This window comes from Macaca mulatta, chromosome 17 (genome assembly GCF_049350105.2).
Source record: "Macaca mulatta isolate MMU2019108-1 chromosome 17, T2T-MMU8v2.0, whole genome shotgun sequence".
In the NCBI taxonomy this organism is placed as follows: Eukaryota; Metazoa; Chordata; class Mammalia; order Primates; family Cercopithecidae; genus Macaca; species Macaca mulatta.
The window spans coordinates 27,317,484-27,339,145 of record NC_133422.1 but is presented as its reverse complement, the minus strand read 5'-3'; positions in this window follow the sequence as shown (position 1 = coordinate 27,339,145).

Genomic DNA, 21,662 nt, shown 5'->3' with positions numbered 1-21,662 from the left:
TCCACTGAGGTAAAGAGGGAAAATCTTAGAACTTCTAATTTTATTTTCTATCTCATCCTTTAAAAGATCTCTACTTAATTGTATTTTAGCATTGTACTGATATTGATATGACATGTATAACCTGCAAATAAATACATTTACATATTTGAGGGTATGCTGAAATGTACAATCAAAAAATTAAGAAACAACTAATGGCTTCAGAAGATTCATTATGAGTGGGATAACTCGTATCCAACTGATTTGAAAACTCTTCTCTGGACTGAGGTAACAATAACCTAAGAAATTTCACACAACGGATGATGACTCATTGTGACCGACTTCATTTCCTGCTTATAGGTGTGTTATTTTTTATTGGTCTTGTGTCATCGTTTGTGGGTACATTACCTTCTCCATGTTGGTCATAGCTGTCTCTTTTGTAAATATACATGCAGATATGACAGAGCTCAGCACTTGGGAACCACTCAAAGCCTTAAAGGCTGATCATTATATTTCAGTTCTTACATGCTATACTCTCATAGCTGCTTTGAAAAAAATGAACAAGATTATCTTAAAAAGCAAAACAATCCCTGCCAGGTGCCATGGCTCACTCCTGTAATCCCAGCACTTTGGGAGGCTGAGGTGGGCGGATCACAAGGTTAGGAGTTCGAGACCAGCCTGACCAACATAATGAAACCCCGTCTCTACTAAAAATACAAAAGTTAGCTGGGCGTGGTGGCACACACCTGTAATCCCAGCTACTCAGGAGGCTGAAGCAGGAGAATCGCTTGAACCCGGCAGGTGGAGGTTGCAGTGACCTGAGATTGTACCATTGCACTCCAGCCTGGGTAACAAACAGAGAGACTCCATCTCAAAAAAAAAAAAGTAAAACATTTTGTGATAATTAATAGTTTGTAACCAAAACATTGATTAAACAATAAAACAACAGAAAAAAATTAAAGAGTGATAAGTAAATCTCCCAACTTCCAGGTGCAGATGGAGAACAGACACACACACAATCTCCTCTTTCTTCCTTCTGATAAAAAGGGAAGAAATGATAGCAACAACATTTTTTTTCAACTCCCTATAGCAACAATATTTTGAAAGCTAGAAAGTAAGAAGTGTGGCCAACAATACAATAGACCTAGGAACACTGAATCCTAAGTCAGTAGTGAGGAAATTTGAGAAACCAACCAAAATCCCACAAAGGCTCAGGAATTGGCAGCGCCAGGTTCCTGGAAGTGATGTGGGGCATCCTAAAACCAGGAGTGGTTCAAAGTCTGTTTAGGAAGCAGTTTGACTCTCAGGTCCCTCCCCTCTCTGCACAACCAGGTCAGTAGCCTGTCCCCACCACAGAGTCTATGACAGAAGGTCCTCACGTAGGAGGACACTGGGCAGAGTTGAGGGCTGGGTGCTGTGCTGGAAATTGAGAAATTAAGTGGACAGACACTGAGACCCACTGATCTTTTCCCAGTGAGCTCCCATGATACTGGTGGCCAGAATTATATCCTTCGAGCATGAACCCAGAAGAGTCTTCTAGCCGGGCGCGGTGGCTCAAGCCTGTAATCCCAGCACTTTGGGAGGCCGAGGCGGGCGGATCACAAGGTCAGGAGATCGAGACCACAGTGAAACCCCGTCTCTACTAAAAATACAAAAAATTAGCTGGGCGTGGTGGCGGCGCCTGTAGTCCCAGCTACTCAGGAGGCTGAGGCAGGAGAATGGCGGGAACCCGGGAGGCGGAGCTTGCAGTGAGCCGAGATCGCGCCACTGCACTCCAGCCTGGGCAACAGCGTGAGACTCCGTCTCAAAAAAAAAAAAGAAGAGTCTTCTAAGGGGAATTTGATGTCCCCAAGAGTGAAAATTTAAAGGCACTACTGTGTGGGTCCTGCAGCCAAATAACCCAGCCAGAACATGTTGTGAAGCTTCCGGCCAACAAGGTCCTATTGGTTCAAAATCTCTACTCAGCTTTTTAGCTCCGTTCTTAAATATTAACAGATAATCAAGATTTAACAGACACTGAGGAAAACCTCTCACATGAAAAACAGAGACCAAGATGAATAGGCAAAAGCAACTTCAAGGAAAGAGAGACTGTACAGATTGAAGAAAATGTCAAATATCCTCTAATTAATATCCTCAGAGGTAAGATATATAACCATCAAAAAGGAATATAACGTTAGTAAAAGGAGCATTCAGGGAACACATAAGACCTCTTGGAAATTAGAAATATGATAACAAAATTAAAAATTCAGTAGGAGTTAGGAAATAAAGAAAAGAAAATCTCTCTGAAATTAGACCAAAAGAGAAAATAAATGGACAAATGAAATAGAAGAAAATCAGGAAAATATAGCTGGGCTTGGTGGTGGGCACCTGTAATTCTAGCTACTTGGGAGGCTGAGGCACGAGAGTTGCTTGAACCTGGGAAGCAGACGTTGCAGTGAGTCGAGATCGCACCACTGCACTCCAGCCTGGGCAACAGAGCAAGACTGTCTCAAAAAAAAAAAAGAAAGAAAAATCAGGAAAACAGAACAGAAGGTTTAATATTGCAAATAGGATTTCCAAAAAGAGTGACCAGAAAAACCAGAGGAGTAAAAGTCATTAAAGAAATAATTTCCCACAACTAACAAGCATGCATTTTTTGAATGAAAGGGCCACCAAATGCCAGCACAAAGGGAACAGACCCACACTAAGGCACACCGGTGTGATATCTCAAAACAGTGAGGACAAAGGACAGATGCTACAGGCTTCCAAAGAAGAGGAACAAACAAGTCCTACCTAAAGGATGACAAATCAGAATGGCATCAGACTTCTCAATGGCAACCCTGAAGGCCAGATGGGAATGGCTTTCAAAATTCTCAAGAAAAATGGTTTCCACTCTAGAATTCTATAGTTGGCCCAAATAATCCATCAAGTGTGAGAGTAGAGTAAAAATAAACATTTTCTGACATCCACGTTCTTGAGAATTTATATTCCATGCCCCTGCCTTAGGATGTCCCCAAACATATGTCAAAATAATAAACTAAGAAAGAGGACTCCAAAGTTCAAACAGGAATGAGGCAAGAGAATCTCTGGGATGCTGGTGAAGGGAGATTCCAAGATAAGAGCTATGTCTCACATGCAGGTTAGAGCATATGCTACAGGCTATGGGAGAGATTTTTTTTTAGGAGACTGGTGAAAGTATTAGAATATCTGAAAATTCTGAATGCCTTGACAGCAGACATAGACCAACAGCAAATATAAATACTGTACATAGAAAATGAAGCAAACAAAAACCAAAACAGTTATTAGCTCCAGGAGCAACAAAAAAATGTGTGCAGGAGTCTGAGCACAGTAGTTCATGCCTGTAATCCCAGCATTTTGGGAGGCAGAGGTGGGTGGATTACTTGAGACCTATAGTTCAAGACCAGCCTGGGCAACAAGGTGAAACCCTGTCTCCAAAAAAAAAAATACAAAAAATTATCTGGGCTGGGTGACAGAGCAAGACCCTGTCTCAGAAAAAAAAAAAAAAAAAAAAAGGTGTTCAGAAAAGAGAAAGTGGTCATAGTTTGCTTTCTGGCTTAGCTGTGACTATTGCTCTAATATACACATTGAACATTCACGTTACCAGCATTACAACATAACTCTGTTGGAAGGATGGGAGATGGGGAAGGATGAGTGTATCCCACTAGGACAGCAGGAGGAAAGACACCAAATCCTAATCTTCTACCCGGGGGAAAAATCAGTTAATGGCTATAGTTGAAAAATCAAGGAACAGCATTTCAAGCATGTTAATGTAGAGACCTGGAAGCAAATACTGAAAGAATTATCTAAAAGGTTAAAGTGTAGAAAATGGGGAGGAGAGACTAAGGGACTGCTATTTTTTTTTTTATAACAAGACTTGTTTAACATTTTGGATAAAGTGCAGGTATAACTCTGGGAGGAAAAGAGGAAAACAAAAAAAAAGATCTATTAAAATTGTATTTAGGAAAAAAAAAAAAAGCAAATCTCTTTTCTTGTCTGGATTCCAACTCTCCTGGCCCAGATCACTACAGACCCGCATTGCTCTTGGTATGTCCTTCCAAAAATATCCTATGGGGGTCCACTTAGGATTGCTTCATAAACTGCAGGGCTGAATGGATCTTGTGGGCCACCATGGACTTTTGAAGTTGAGACATCTAGGCCTCTAGCCTCATGTTTTCAGGCTCCCTGTACATTAACAAAGGAAACGTTGCGAAAATGAAATTATTAAACTGGCATGCTTTGCACGTTTTTACATTAACAAACACCTTATCAGATACTGAGAGATGTCAGGAGTCTAAATTTTAGGACATATGTGAATGAGAGGCCCAGGCCAAGTGGCCCTCCTGAATCCCCTCACACCCCCTAACACCCGCTCTACTCTGCCACTGACCTTGTCTCCAGACACTTTGCTAATTTTGCAAGGTCTTCCCCAGCCCTGCTGGCTATTGTGCTGTGTTCTTCCCTGTTACAGATGGTATATTATTCTGCATTTGCCTTCTCTGAACTGCACTCAACTCCCAGCAACTCCTCTGGCACCTCCTCAGCCTGCTGTCACCTGCCCTCAGAATCAACAAACCCTCCATCCTAACAACCCTCATTAATAAATTAAAATGCCCTCCTCCGCCTGTTTTCCATTTGGTGCCACATTCGCATTGAATTCACATGCGGGCTATTCCGTTCTGCAGGTCACGGAATGAGAATCTTCATCACCTGTGTTCTGTCCTCCCAGATTAATGATAACCCACCGGTACTCATTCTCTAGGAATGCAACCACCTCGTAATTATGTTGGTTAGAATTTAAATTGTAGCCCAGTGGTTTGCAAACCTGGCTGCATATTAGAGACGCCTAGGGAGATTTTTAAAATATGGATCCTGGATCTTACCACAATCCTATCATACTGTGCTAAAAACTTGGTCTGATAAATAAGCCTGGTCACCTTAAATATACAATTTTCTTTGTCTATTGAACAGAAGAAAAGTAAAATATTGGGGTGACTTGCAGGGCCTTGCAACAAAATGGAGAATCTGCCAGACTTTTAAGTTCTACTTTCCTTTTCTTGCATTCTAATGAAAAACAAAATTTGAGAACTTGGTCATGAGTTTTAGTTTCCTGTTTCTGCTGTAAAAAAAAATTACTTGAAATTTAGTGGTTTAAACCAATGCAAATTTATTATCTTGCAGTTCTGGAGGTCAGAAGTCTCACTAGGCTAAACTCAAGGTGTCAGCAGCAATGTGTGCCTCTTTGGTAGCTTTAGAGTATAGTAATCTGTCTCCTGCCTTTTTCAACATTTTTTATTTTGTTTTATTTTTTTTTTGAGACAAGGGTCTCGCTCTGTCACCCAGGCTGGAGTACAGTGGCACGATCTCGGCTCACTGCAACCTCTGCCTCCCAGGTTCAAGCAATTCTCCCTGACTCAGCTTCCTGGGTAACTGGGATTACAGGTGCCCACCACCACGCCTGGCTAATTTTTAATATTTTTTTAGTAGAGACGGGGTTTCGCCATGTTGACCAGGGTGGTCTTGAACTCCTGACCTCAGGTGATCCACCTGCCTCGGCCTCCCAAAGTGCTGGGATTACAGACATGAGGCACTGGGCCAGGCCACCTTTTCCAACTTCTTTTTTTTTTTTTTTTAGTTTTGAGATAGAGTATTGCTCTGTCGTCCAGGCTGGAGTGCAGTGGCACGGTCTCGGCTCACTGCAACCTCCGCCTCCCAGGTTCAAGAGATTCTCCTGCCTCAGCCTTCCTAGTAGCTGGGATTACAGGGGCCTGCCACCACACCCAGATAATTTTTTGTATTTTTAATAGAAACGGGGTTACAACATAACTCTGTTGGAAGGCTGGTCTCGAACTGACCTTGTGATCCACCCTCCTCGGCCTCCCAAAGCCCATATCCTCCCACCCCATATTACAGGCATGAGCCACCACACCCAGCCAACCTTTTCCAACTTCTAAAGGCTGTCCACATCCCTTGGCTTGTGGCCCCATTTCCTGGCAATGTGGAGCTGAATCCTTCTCATGCTGTTATCTCTCTTGATCTCTCTGTTGCCTCCCTATTCAGCTTTTAAGGATCCTTGTGATTACTTCGATCCCCCTCAGAAAAACCAGGATAATCTTCCCATCTGTCAGTCAGTTAAATCAGTAGATTAGCAACTATCTGTTTTTACTGTGTGACCTAACATATTCACAGTGTCAAGGAGCAGGACGTGAATGTCACTGGTGGGGGGAGGGGATGGGTATTATTCTGTTTATCACAAGACCATATTCAGTTTTCTTCTAATAATTTTTAGGTATGATACAAGTGGATATAAAATCATGTTGCTAGAATTCTCCATGAAGGTCACAGGCCCCTGGGGAGAGTGACACACCCTGCCTTGTACCTGAAGGCCTGGTTCTGAAGCCAAGGGAGCTGCCGTAACCAGGATCTGGTCTCACATCAGTCTGGAGAGTGGTTGCCACTTCTTGGCTTTAGAGAACCCCCAACTTATGTGGCCAGCGGCTCCCCATCATCGTGGGATCCTTGTGCTCAGTGTAAGCTGGAACTCATTTTCCATGGGTACTGGGGAAGGGAGGACCTGGGATGGTGGCAGTGAGATCATCTCTGGGTTAACCTCATTTTGCTGTCAATGTCTATGGCTGCACAAAAGCTTTAAGTCATAGGCTTCTGTTGGGGAGCCCTTGGTACCTTCCTATGTTTCCCAGTGCATCAGAAGCTGAGGTGGTGGGGCCCAGGAATCAGTATTTTTAAAAACTTCCAGTTTAATTCTGTGTACAGTCAGATGTAAGAACCACTGGTTTAGACCAAATTTTTTATTTTACTTTATTTATTTATTTTTATTTGAGACAGAGTCTTGCTCTGTCATCCAGGCTGGAGTGCAGTGGCACAATCTCGGCTCACTGTAACCTCTGCCTCCCGGGTTCAAGCGATTCTCTTGCCTCAGCCTCTCAAGTAGCTGGGATTATAGGCACACACCACGCCCGGCTAATTTTTTGTATTTTTATTAGAGATGGGGGTTTCACCATGCTGGCCAGGCTGGTCTTGAACTCCTGACCTCATGATCCACCCACCTCAGCCTCCCAAAGTACTGGGATTACAGGTGTGAGCCACCACACCTGGCCTAGACCACATTTTTTAATTTAATGAATATATTGTAAGGAATACAATTTAAACCTTGCTAAAATCAACATGTACTCGTAGCATCTATTACTTTTAATTATTTTTTTTCAGAGACAGGATCTTGCTCTGACACCCAGACTGGAGTACAGTGCTGTGATCACAGCTCATTGCAGCCTCAAACTCCTGTGCTCAAGCGGTCTTCCCACCTCAGCTTCCTGAGTGGCTAGGACTACAGGCATGTACCACCATGCCCAGCTGTATTCCTTTTTTTTTTTTTTTTTTGACATATCAGAGATACATGTCTCAGTCTCTGATAGAAGAAAATCAGATTAAAAGAATGCTCCATTTAAGAAAATCCAATTGAGTTGAAATAGATTTACAAAAATAATAATTTCCTTTAAGCAGCAAATTCCCCTGGGTCACTCAAAGTATCAATTTACAAAAATTCGATTTATATATTGCTTTTCAGGAACATTTCTATTGCATTAAATGCAGTGCACCTGAATCTTAAACAGGTTTGGAATTTCGGTTTGCAGAATTTATCTGGTCCGCAGAGTCTGTTGACCAAGTCTTCTTCCCCTTAGAGTCCCAGCTGCCAGCCTGGCACAGGTGTGCTCTTCATTTTCTACAGCGTTGTTTCTATCACTAGGCCCACCAGGCTCCACCTTTAAGCTAAGCCCCAAGCTCACCTCTGGGATGGGTCTTAAAGTCAGGGCAGTTTCAGCATTTCCTAGCTCAGCACAGAGAACAGGCATCAAATAGTGCTGAGTTTGGTGCTCACTTCTGATAATTCGGTTCTTCGCTTTTTTCCCCCCAAGTCCTGACTTATGGCTTGAGCCTCTGTTTGTGGTCTCTGCTTTCCTTGAAGCTTTTTTACTGTTCCTTTCCATGGCAGGCTCTGAGGATGTTTAACAGGAAACCTTAACCATGTGCAGACCTTCAACTTGTCCCTGATAAGACAGACTCAGACCCATCAATCAGCAGTGCAGGAGTGGACCTTGCTCTCGGCAGCTGGGGATCCTGTGGTAGGCCCAGCCTTTCTCACCTCCTTAGGGGTAGGTTCTCTCAACATCCCACCACGTTGCTAGTGTGGCGATGTGACTGAGCTTGCTTCATTTTTGCTCCATTTCCCTAGCTCTGTCACAGCCTTGTGCTGGGCTTCAGCCTGCTTGTTTAAAGCATTAATACCCTGCTTAATTTTTGCCTATTTCTTGTCCCTCAAAGATTAGACTCCATTCCCTATATTCCCACTGTTTATTGAGATCTTGTTTGAAACCAAAGAGACCTTCTAGATCCGTCTTAATGGGAGCAGTTCTTCCACCCATGAGCAGAGCCCCTGAGATCTCAGCCCTGGCACAGAACAAGCCACACTCCAGCACCCTCTGCATGCGGTGGACTGCGCTTTTCTCCATCCCCTGTGGAGCCTGCCTTGAGACAGGGTAGCCTTGTATCTGGCCTGGTGGTGTTCGTTACGGAGTTGAGTCCCAGTTCTGCCACATCATAGATATGAGACCTTGGATAGTTTCACTTGTTTGATACTTAACAGCTTTGATGGGTTTCTTCCTATCTAAATGATATGATTTACTTCTTCTTTTTTCTGAGATGGAATCTCGCTCTGTCACCCAGGCTGGAGTGCAGTGGCTATGATCTCAGCTCACTGCAATCTCCGCCTCCTGGGTTCAAGCAATTCTCTTGCCTCAGCCTCCTTAGTAGCTGGGACTACAGGTGCACACCAACATGCCTGGCTAAGTTTTGTATTTTTAGTACAGACGGGGTTTCACCATATTGGCCAAGCTGGTCTCTAACTCCTGACCTCGTGATCCTCCCACCTCGGCCTCCCAAAGTGCTGGAATTACAGGCATGAGCCACTGTGCCCGGCAAGAGTTACTTCTTAAGGTAGCTATGGAATAATGTATGTAAAATGCTTTGTGTTTAGCATATAGTAGGGTGATACGACTATTTCTCTCTTCTTCCTTGCTCCCCAAGGACTAGTGGTCTGAGTGGCTAGGAGCTGCTACGTTTCACTGCCAAACAGGTCCAGAAATTCTTATTTGCATCATCTATCTCATCTCTACTTTCTCAGAGGTCAAGGGAAGCCTGAGCCACTTGCAATGTTTTAGGCTCTTAGTATATTAAACAAATGTTAAGTAAATGAAAAGACAAGATATAGACCAAGAGAAAATATCTGCAAAATATATATCTGATAAAGGAGTTGTGTCCAAAACATACATACAATTTTTAAAACTCAACAATAGGAAAACAGGCTGGGCGCAGTGGCTCACGCCTGTAATCCCAGCACTTTGGGAGGCCGAGGTGGGTGGATCACGAGGTCAGGAGTTTGAGACCAGTCTGGCCAACATGGTGAAACCCCGTCTCTACTAAAAATACAAAAATTAGCCAGGCGTTGTAGCAGTCACCTGTAATCCCCAGCTACTCAGGAAGCTGAGACAGGAGAATCTCTTGAACACAGGAGGTGGAGGTTGCAGTAAGCCAAGATCACACCTTGGTCGCAGCAAGCCGAGATCACGCCATTGCACTCCAGCCTGGGGGACAGGAACGAGAGTTCTTCTCAAAAAAAAAAAATTAAAAAAATTCCCATTAAAAAGTGGACAAAGATCTGAACAGACATCTCCTGAAAGAAGATATACAGATGACAAATATTCATATAAAAACATGCTCCACATTATATAGCATTAGAAAATTGCAAATTAAAACAATGGGTTACCATTACATACCTATTAGAATGGCCAAAATCCAGAACACTAACAACATCAAGTGCTGACAAGGATGTGGAACTCTCATTCACTGCTGGTGGGCGTGCAAAATAGTACAGTCACTTTGGAAGACAGTTTGATGGTTTCTTACAAAGATAAACATAGTCTTACCATGTGATCTACCAGTCATGCTTCTTGGTATGTACCTAATTGAACTGAAAATTTATGGCCACACAAAAACCTGTGCACAAATGAACCTTAAATGAGTGTTTCTAAATGAAAGAAGCCAATCTGAGAAGACCATGTACTGCATGATTCCAACTATTGATATACTGGAAAAGGCAAAACCATAGAGACAGTAAAAAGATCAGTTGTTGCCAAGGGGAGTGAAGAAGGGGAAGAGCGAACAGGTGACCCACAGGAGATTTTTAGAGCAGCAAAACTACTCTGTATGACACCATGATGGTGAATACATGACCTTATACTTCTGCCAAAACCTAGAGAATTGTACAACGCCAAGAGTGAACCCGAATGTAAACTATGGACTTCAGTTGGTAAAGTCCAATAACTGGTACCAATCATGTACCAACATTGGTTTTCATCAATTGTAACAATAAATCACACTAACACAAAATATGAATAATAGGGGAAACTGTGCTGGGAGCAGGTTGGAGGTGGGGGGAGAACATGGGAACTCTGTACTATCTGCTCAACCTTCCTTCCTTCCTTCCTTTCTTTCTTTCTCTTTCTTTCTTTTTTTGTTTCTTTCGAAGAAGTCTCCCACTGTCACCCAGGCTAGAGTGCAGTGGTGCAATCTCGGCTCACGGAAACCATGGTGCAATCTTGGCTCACTGCAACTTCTGCCTCCCGGGTTCAAGCTATTCTCCTGCCTCAGCCTCCCTAGTAACTGGGATTGCAGGCACACACCACCACACCCAGCTAATTTTTTATATTTTTAGGATACAGGATTTCACCATGTTAGTCAGGCTGGTCTCAAACTCCTGACCTCAGGTGATCTGTCCTCCTTGGCCTCCCAAAGTGCCGGGATTACAGGCATTAGCTGCCTCGCCCAGCTTCAATTTTTCTGTAAATATAAAACTCTTCTAAAAAAATTAAGTCTATTAACTGCAAAAAGTAAAGAAATACTATAACAGGGCTAGTTTTAATTGTGGTACATTTTAAATGTCTTTATTTAAAACCTTGGGGCTTTTAAATCAAAGAAAAATATGCAATGTAATTGTGCTGCTCATAAAATAATTATGGGTCATAAATACCTTAATTTATAATGCAGGACAGATGAATGGTATGGTAATGGGAAGCATGTTCAAAGCTGTATGGTGAGAGTCACCTTTTCAGTCCTTTTAGTGCATCAGTGTAAATATGTGAGGCCTCACCTGGAAATAACCAGCTGGGAGATCCCTTAGGAATGTGAGGCCTCTGTTAAATGGAGCACCACGGTGGGCCTGCTGGGGCTTAATTTTGTTGTTTGTTTTTTTGTGTGTTGTTTTGTTGTTGTTTGTTGTTTGTTTGTTTGTTTGTTTTTGAGACCCAGTTTCACTCTTGTTGCCCAGGCTGGAGTGCAATGGCATGATCTCAGCTCACTGCAACCTCTGCCTCCCGGGTTCACGCAGTTCTCCAGCCTCAGCCTCCCAAGTAGCTGGGATTACAGGCACCCACCACCACACCCGGCTAATTTTTGTATTTTTAGTAGAGACGGGGTTTCACCATGTTGGCCAGGCTGGTCTCTAACTCCTGACCTCAGGTGATCCACCCGCCTCAGCCTCCCAAAGTGCTGGGATTACAGGCATAATAAGCCACTGCACCCGGCCATGGGGCTTAGTTTTGTTCTTACAAGGCCACCCTCGACCCCACCAGTCCTGGTCTTGGACTCCAGTAGCGTGGCTGCCTGCATGTAGACATGTCTGTAGTGTGAAGTGTCCATCTGCCTAGACTTGCAAGCCTCGCCTGAGGCAACCACAATACTGAACAACTGCAATGACTGCAGCCACCCTTTTTAGCTATTGTGTTTTGCCTGTTAGACTGGACTTCCTCCTGTATCTGGAGTACATTGAATTAGTAGTACCCAGCAGGTATGGGACTGGAGATTTGAAAAGGAGAAAGTTTCATCATGAACGACACGGACTTCCTGCCAAGGTCACTGCTGTGTCTAGATACTCTTGTACTTCCTGTATTCTCAGGGGTGGGCCTACTTCCAAGACAGATGCAATTCAGTACACTTACTGACTTCACTTTTCTTAAACATTTTGCATTTTTTTTCTAATTATGATAGTGGTAAGAATTCCTTCCAGAAAATTTGAAAGTCACAGAAATGTATAAAGAAGCACAGAAAAAAAAAATCCCAAATCCTGTATTACCCAGAGAGAACCACTAATGTCATTTTAGTTGAGTTATTTTTAGTTCCATATTTCATTCCTTAAACTCACCCAGTTTGGATTTGGCCTCCTCTGTTTTCCTAAAACTGCCCTCCCATAGGTTAAAAAATCTGTTGGAGAAAACTTCTCTGGAGTTCTCTGGATTCTGTTTTGTCTTCCTTCTCAAGGACTTTACGCCTGCAATTATTCACCTCTTACTGCACTATTAGTCTCTCTCTCTTTATGGAATCATTTCCCACAGTTTGCAAATATGCCTTAATATTGCTCATCCCTTTTGAAATTTCCTTAACCCCATATCTCCTCTCTGCTTTTCTTCATAGTAAAACATCTCAAAAGAAACATCTGTATTTTGTTCTCTCTACTTTCTCACCTCCAGTTCCCTTCAATGTACTCCAGTCGGGCTTGTCTTCATCACTCTAATAAATGGCTCTTATCAAGGTGTCCTTCATTTTGCCAAATCTAATGGTCATTTCTCAGTCCTCATCTTATTTCACTTTGAGTAGCATTTGACGTAGTTCACTCCACTCCCCTTCCAGAAATAATCTTGGCCTCTGTTGACACCATGCTCTCCTGGTTTCTCCTGGTTTTCCACCTATTTCACTCTTTCTTTGTGGTCTTCTTTGCTGATCTTACTTTCTATGTCTGACTTTTTTTTTTTTTTTTTTTTTTTGAGACAGGGTCTCGCTTTGTTGCCCAGGCTGGAGTACAGTGGTGCAATCTCAGCTCACTACAACCTCTGCCTCCCGGGTTCAAGTGATTCTCCTGCCCCAGCCTCCTGAGTAGCTAGGATTATAGGCACACAACACCATGCCTGGCTAATTTTTGTATGTTTAGTAGAGATGGGATTTCACCATGTTGGCCAGGCTGGTCTTGAACTCCAGACTTCAGGTGATCTACCCACCTCAGCCTCCCAAAGTGCTGGGATTACAGGTGAGAGCCACCACACCCAGCCTCTATGTCTGATTTTTAAATGTTGGTTGATCCCAGGTCTTCTCCTTTCTACAGTCTTGACTTGGTAATCTCATCAATCCCATTATTTAAACATCATCTACATGATTTTTTTTTTTTTTTAAGAGATAAAATCTTGCTCTGTTGCTCAGGCTGGAGTGCAGTGGTACAATCACGGCTCACTGAAGGCTTGAATTTCTGGGCTCAAGCAATCCTCCCACCTCAGCCTCCCAAGTAGCTAGGACTACAGGTGTGCACCACCACAGCCACTAACTTTTTAACCTCTACCTCCAGGGTTCACGCGATTCTCCTGCCTCAGCCTCCTAGTAGCTGGGATTATAGGCACCCACGACCATGCCTGACTAATTTTTTTGTGTTTTTAGTAGAGACAGTTTCACCATGTTGACCAGGCTGGTCTCAAACTCCTGACCTCAGGTCATCCACCCACCTCGGCCTCCCAATGTGCTGGGATTATAGGTGTGAGCCACCGCGCCCAGCCTAAAAAATGTTAAAGGGTTCTGATCAAATGTTCTCTCTCATAGGTGATCACTTTGAGGAATATGGACAGAGATTAAGATTGAGATTGACGGAGAAAGAGAAATACCCTATCAAGAGCAATAGAAGCAGAGACAGAGTGGCTCTGTGACTAGGGCTCCTGTGATGGGCACGTGAACACGTAGGGTGGTCCCAGTAACTGCACCTCAGTGACCTTTCAGGCTCCATGAGTCCTGATTGCTATGTGACAATGTATTCTAGCTTCCTGTGCAGCTTTACAATAACCTCAGTATCTGAAGTCACTTATCTCTGTTCCTCTTCTGGCAAAAGAACCTAATAAAATACATTCCTGAATAGTTTAACAAGGTCGATTCAACAACTGTTTATTAGTATGTCCTACTGGTCATTTACTCATTCACTTTCCTAATTTGAGCACTCTGTTGTTAATTCACCAACTGCATCTCTATCCCAACCAGTTTCCTGAGGTACCAGTTCCAACTTCTGGGCCCCACTGGCCCTCCAAGAAAACCCCCCCAAAAAAACAAAAAAAACTTTCCGAACAAATTTATGATTTCTTCCTTTCTTTCCTTCCCATGCCCTCTCCGACACAAATCTGACCTTTCTCTTTGTTTGCTGTCTCAGCAAATGACACAACCATCTCCTAGTGACCTGGGGTAGGGGCCTTGGACTGATCTTTGCCACCTGCATCTTTATCAGTCAGCATCTGTGGATACATTGGTCTCCTTCTTCCTCCTTACAGTGGCCTTCAAGGCTATATGTGACCTGACCCTCCTCCACTCCTTCTCTTCCCACCACTCCCCGCCCCCGCCTTGCTTACTCTGCTCCCAGCCACACTGACCTTGCATTCCTTGAACAGGCCAGATACAATCCTGCTCCAGGGTCTTTGTATTTGCTACTCTCTTTGTGTGTGTGTGTGTTTTTGTTTTTGTTTTTTTTTTTTTTGAGATGGGGTTTCGCTCTTGTTGCCCAGGCTGGAGTGCAATGGCGTGATCTCAGCTCACTGCAACCTCTGCCTCCCGGGTTCAAGCAATTCTCCTGCCTCAGCCTCCCAAGTAGCTGGGATTACAGGCCCCTGCTAATTTTGTATTTTTAGTAGAGACAGGGTTTCTCCATGTTAGTCAGGCTGGTCTCGAACTCCTGACCTTGGATGATCCTCCCATCTCGGCCTCCCAAAGTACTAGGATTACAGGTGTGAGCCACTGTGCCCGGTGTCCCTTTGTCTAGAATGTTTTTCTTGAACTCAATTTCTTACCTTCACATCTTCACTCAAATATCCTTGCACCACCTTACCTCATCACCTCTTTAAACTCTAAGAACCTGACAACAGACTCTCCTGAACTCCTTCCACTGTTTTATTTTTCTCCATATGTGTCTAATAGGCTATATTTACTGCTACTTTTGATGTATTGTCTCCCCTTCTCCTTACCTTGCAACCCTACACTGTAGCATGTGTGCACCATGAAGGCAGGAATTTTTATCCCTATGGCTCACAATAGTGCCCAAACATAGTAAACATTCAATAAATAAGTGTTCAATTAATTAACTGCTCTACCTCCTTCCTGCTGCCATTCTTGGAGTTTCACTGCAATGCTGTATGGTGGGTACATGTTTCTGATCCACATGGAAAAATCACAAGTCTGTCCACTTGGAACTGTCATCTGGAATGGCATGAGCTTTTCCTAATAAGCTTTGCGTCTAGGTGGTCACTATGGACTTAGATTTGGCATAGTGTTCGCAGCTACAGCAAACCCTTCTTTGACCTTCCCTCAAAAGGCGTATCCTGTGCCCTCTGGAAAACGGGAATACCATCTGGCTCCTTCAGGAATTTTGTGGAGGTTGAATTTGCCATGTCACTGTGATCTTTTTCTTCTAGTTTTCTACTAGTACTGAAGCTTTTGTCCCTCCTTCTTTTCTAAGAAGTAAATATCAGGATGATTTGTTTCTGCCTAAAAGCCATGCTATATCCTGCTTTTTAAAAAAAAATTTTTTTTTTTTTTTTTTTTGAGGCAGAGTTTCACTCTTGTCTCCTAGGCTAGAATGCAATGGTGTGATCTCGGCTCACCGCAACCTCCTCCTCCTGGGTTCAAGCGATTCTCCTGCCTTAGCCTCCCAAGTAACTAGCATTACAGGCATGCGCCACCATGCCCAGCTAATTTTGTACTTTCAGTAGAGACGTGGTTTCTCCATGTTGCTCAGGCTGGTCTCGAACTCCTCATCTCAGGTGATCTGCCTGACTCAGCCTCCCAAAGTGCTAGGATTACAGGCTTGAGCCACCACCCCCGGCCTAAAAAAGCATTTTCTTATTATAAAAACAACACATGCATGTTTCATAAAAATATTTTAAATAACAGTGCAAAAATATCACCCAATGATAATCATTATTCATATTTTGTTATGTGTCTTTCTGTTAATATTTTCCATATAAACATATATTTCCTACCTTTGTAAAATAAAAAATCATTATGGAACAATATTTCAGTATGAATATAAAACTATTCATACACATAATCCTTAATAAATAAGTTTTTAATCTAATTTAGGCAATTTAATTTTTTCCTTTTTTTAATCATTTGACGACATTTGGACATGTTTCCAATTTCTTGCACTAATCTAAAATTAAGAGTAACTTCCTTCTGCATGTGGTTTTTCTGACTCTGGGATCATTGTCTTAGACTGGAGCTCTGGAGAGGAATTATTGGATCAAAGACTGTGAATGATTATAAAGCTCTTGATATCTATAACTTAATTTCTTTTCAAAGGTGTTTTCCTTAAGCTCCTTTGGATGCAAAGAATCACTCAGGTTACCTCAGTCATTGGGAGGTTTGTCAGAATGACAATTGTAGAAATATTTAGGGCAGGCATCTAAGCCGTGAAACCAGGCCTCATAGTAACTGCAAAGAACAAATAAGAACTCACTGAGCCACACGGGGTGCAACTGAAGGTCGTTCAGGATGCAGGGGAGCTCTGGGGACCAGCTACCTTGTCCCCCATCAGTAGTCACAGCGCAAGAAGCTCTGCTCCAGAAATCAGCCATTCACAGCCGGCCTTTTTCATCTTCTGCTCCCATTACCAAGTCTTCATTTCCCGTCCATATTTTGAGTTCATTTTCCCCACATAAGAAATCGGACTGGCTTAGCTAACAGTCATCATGCCTATTTAGGCTGAATTTTCCTTCTGGCTACCTCATTGATCACTCGCACAGATTACATTTGGCCGTCCTTGGTCAAGTACCTACCTCTGTCTTAGTCCTTTGTGCGGTTAAGGGGAGCAGAACATGTCCCCCTCTTTGTTGAATTTATGGTAATCTGTTCATAATTATTCAAAATATTTAACCACTGATGGCACAGGCACTGGAGGATCAGTCCCAGTCCATGTGCCATTATGGAGCAACCCTGCCAGATGCCTGGATGAGAGTCCAGCAAGCACGGTAATCAGTTTGTCCACCACCAGTTTACACGCCCATCAAAAAGGTAAGAGAGCATAGCAGCACTGTTCACAATAGCCAAAAGGCACAATAACCCAAATGTTCATCAGCAGATTAATGGATATACAAATTGTGGTATATACATACATTAGAATATTATTCCATCGTAATAAGGAAAGAAGTTCTGATCCATGCTACAATTTAGATGAACCCCCTTGAACACATTATACTAAGTGAAAGAAGCCAGACTCGAAACACTACGTATTGTATGATTCCACTTATATAAAAGGCCAAGAATAGGTAAATCCAGAGACGGAAAGCAGATTGGTGGTTGCCAGAGGCTGGGGATGGGGGAGGTTGGGGAGTGTGTTAGTTCATTCTCACATTGCTACAAAGAAATTCCTAGGCCAGGCTTGGTGGCTCAAGCCTGTAATCCCAGCACTTTAGGAGGCTGAGGCAGGCAGACCGCTTGAGTACAGGAGTTTGAGACCAGTGTGGGCAACATGGCGAAACCCCATCTCTACAAAAAAAATACAAAAATTAGCTGGACATGGTGGTGTGCACCTGTAGTCCCAGCTACTCTGGAGACTGAGGTGGGAGAATCGCCTGAGCCCAGAGGCAGAGGCTGCTATGAGCCATGATTGCACTGCTGCACTCCAGCCTGGGCAACAGGGTGAGACCTTGTTTCAATAAATAAATAAGTAAAAGAAATTCCTGAGACAAGGTAATTTATAAAGAAAAGAGGTTTAATCGGCTCAGGGTTCTGTAAGCTGTACAGGAAGCATGGCAGCATCTGTTTCTGGGGAGGCCTCAGGGAGCTGTTATTCACGGTGGAAGGCAAAGGGGGAGCAGGTGTCTTACATGGCAGGAGTAAGAGCAAGAGAGAGCACGGAGAGGTGCTACACACTTTTAACAACCAGAGCCTGCAAGAACTCACTCACTGTGACGAGAACAGCACCAAGTGGATGGTGCTAAACCATTCCTGAGAAAGCACCACCATGATTCAATCACCTCCCACCAGGTCCCACTCTCAGCACTGGAGATTATGATTGAACATGAGATTTGGGCAGAGACATAGATCCAAACCATATCAGAGAGCAACTGCTTAATGAGTACTAGGTTTCCTTTCGGCGTGATGGAAATATTTGGAACTGGATAAAGGTGGTGGCTGATGGTTGCTCATCATTGTGAATGTACTAAATGTCACTTAATTGTCTACTTTCCAATGGTTAATTTTATATTATGCAAAATTCACCTCAATTAAAAAATATGAAAAACGTAGAAGGGTGCTGTAAACCTGCTAATGACAAGTGGACAGTGGCCTTCTTTTTAATTTTTTTTTTTTGCCAATTTCACAGGCCAAATTAGTATGTTTGTTCTAAGGTCCATTTATTTTATTAACAGTAATGTTTATTCACTTGCCCAACAAATGTTTTAATAAGGGTCTTCCAGGTGTCAGATGCAGTGCTAGGTGCAGTGAACAGCAACCACTGCCCTGGTGGAGTGTAGGAGGCCATCCCTCCCCACTTCTCCCGCAGTGAATTGGAATGATCCCTATGCAAAGAGCCATGAAGGAGCTGTACCGGTGCTTCACTAATGTGGAATGGGGTGTTCCAGACTGCTTTAGAAAGCCTCCCTGACAAAGTTGGCTTTTAGGTGAGATCTGAGGTGAGAATAGGAGTTGGTTAGGTCAGAGGAGGTGGAGTGATGAGTGAAGACAAAGGATAGGGCAGTGGGGGAGGGTACACCAGTATTTAAAAGCCCTGAAAGGAGAAGAAGCCGTAAAGAAGTTTAATCTTTGCCTCATAAGCACTGGGAAGTCAGTGAAGGGTCGTAAAGGTGTGTGCATTTGAGACATAATTAGATTCATCTTTTAAAATGATTCCACTGTGTAGAGAATGCAATGAGGGAGACGTAGAGGGAGTCCAGGAAGGCCATTTAAAGGGTGTTGCGCTAGTCTTTTTTTTTTTTTTTTTTTTTTTGAGACGGAGTCTCACTCTATTGCCCAAGCTAGAGTGCAATGGTGTGATCTCGGCTCACTGCAAACTCCGCATCCCAGGTCCAAGTGATTCTCCTGCCTCAGCCTCCTGAGTAGCTGGAATTACAGGCACCCGCCACCACGCCCACCTAATTTTTGTATTTTTAGTAGAGATGGGGTTTCACCATGTTGGCCAGGCTGGTCTCGAACTCCTGACCTCGCGATCTGCCCGCCTCGGGCTCCCAAAGTGCTGGGATTACAGGCGTGAGCCACCGTGCCTGGCCTATATTTTTTTAAAAATTGACACAAATTTTTTAATTGACACTAATTTAATTGACATAAATATATATATTTCTGTCACAATAGTATGTATTTATGGTGTGAAACATGTTTTGAAATATGTATACATTGTGAAATGGCTAAATCAGGCTAAATGGCATTATGCATTGCCTCGCTTATGAGGTTTTTTTTTGTGGCAAGAACATTGAAAATCTATTCCCTTAGCCATTTTTCAAGAATACAGTATTGTTTTTAACTACAGTCACCATGTTGAACAATAAATCACTTGAACTTATTCCTCCTGTGTAATGGAAATTCTGTATAGTTTGGCTGATACCTCTCAATTCCTCCCCCTCTCTCAGCCCCTGGTAACCACCATTCTACTGTCCGCTGCTATGAGTTTGACTTTTTTAGATTCCACATATAAATGAGATCATGTGGTATTTGTTTTCTGTGCCTGGCTTATTTCGCTTAATATAATGTCTTCCAGGTTTATCTGTGTTGTCACAAATGGCAGGATTTCATTCTTTTTATGGCTGAATGGTATTCCATTGTGTGTGTGTGTGTGTGTGTGTGCGCGCGCGCGTGTGTTTTCTTGATCCATTCATCTGTTGATGGACACTTGTATTGTTTCCATATCTTTGCTACTGTGAATAGTGCTGCAATAAACATGGAAGTGCAGATATCCCTTCCACATACTGATTTCATTTCCCTTGGATATATACCCCAGAAGTAAGATTGCAGATCACATGCTACCTTTATTTTTTAATTTCTTGAAAAACCTCCATACAATTTTCCATAACGTCTGTATTAATTTACATTTCCACCATCAGTGTATATGGATTCACTTTTCTCCACACCCTTGTCAAAGACTGTTGTATCTTTATCTTTTTGGTAATTGCCATCCTGATGGGTATGAGATGATATCTCGTTGTTTCAATTTGCATTTCCCTGATGATCAGTCACATTGGGCATTTTTTCATATACCTGTTGGTTATTTATATGTCTTCTCTCTTTCTTTCTTTTTGAAACAGAGTCTTGCTCTATTGCCCAGGCTGGAGTGCAGTGGCAATCCTACTTCACTGCCACCTAGAGCTCCTGCGCTCAAGCTGTATTCCTGCCTCAGCCTCCCAAAGTGTTGGGATTACAGGCGTGAGTGTCTGTGCGTCTTCTTTCAAAAATGTTTATCCAGGTTCTTTGCCCATTTTATGCTAGTCTTAAAGAGAGAAAATGGTGACTTAGACTAGGGTGAGAACAATAGAAAGATACTTAGAAGGCAAAATTGACAACACCTTGCAGTATGTTGAATTTGTGTGGAGCAGGTGATGGAACCTAATGATGACTTCTAAGCTTAATACTGTTATGTTTTTAGAATTTCTTATTCATGTCCATAACTCATTATCAGTTAGATAGTGTTAATGTTTTCCTTTTATTTTCTGTAAATGGGGGTATTCAAGATAATAATCCCAGTGTTTGTTTGCCTTTATTTCTTTTGAAGTGGTGATGTTTTAAGTTTCTCACATAATTGAATATTTTCATTGGTGTTATCGAGTTTTTCTTAAACTCTTACATTAAATTCCCTCAGATAATTTTCACAGTTTTTTTGATAGAGAGCTGATTATATGAATACTGTAGAAATGAATAGTTATGAATTTTAATCTGATGGCTAATGAGCAACTAAACAGCATTTCAAAAAGATGCCAAAAAGGTCTCTGGAAATAACCCCCCTCCATGAGTGTGGCCAAAGTGAAGAACAATGTATTAAAATTTAGCCAGGCGTGGTGACTCACGCCTGTAATTCCAGCACTTTGGGAGGCCAAGGCAGGAGGATCACCTAAAGCCAAGAGTTTGAGACCAGCCTGGCCAACATGGTGGAACCCCATCTCTACCAAAAAATACAAAAATTAGCCGGGTGTAGTGGTGCATCCCTGTAATCCCAGCTACTCAGGAGGCTGAGGCAGGATAATCGCTTGAACCTGGGAGGCAGAGGTTGCAGTGAGCTGAGATCTTGCCATTGGACTCTAGCCTGGGTGACAGAACAAGATTCTGCTTCAAAAGGGAAAAAAAAAAAATATATATATATATATATGTACACGTATATACATATTTTTTTCATTTAACTTTTGAATAGTGAATATACATCTCTTGTATGGGGCTATAGAGTGAAAAATCTCATTCCCACCTCAGTGCATTCCACTGAATGTCCCCTCCCTACAATCGCTTGTATTCATTTCCAGAACTTATTTATGTAAAAATAAGCAAATGTTAATGTTTCTATTCTTCCTTCTTTTTTTTTTTTTTAAAATGAAAGGTAGCACACT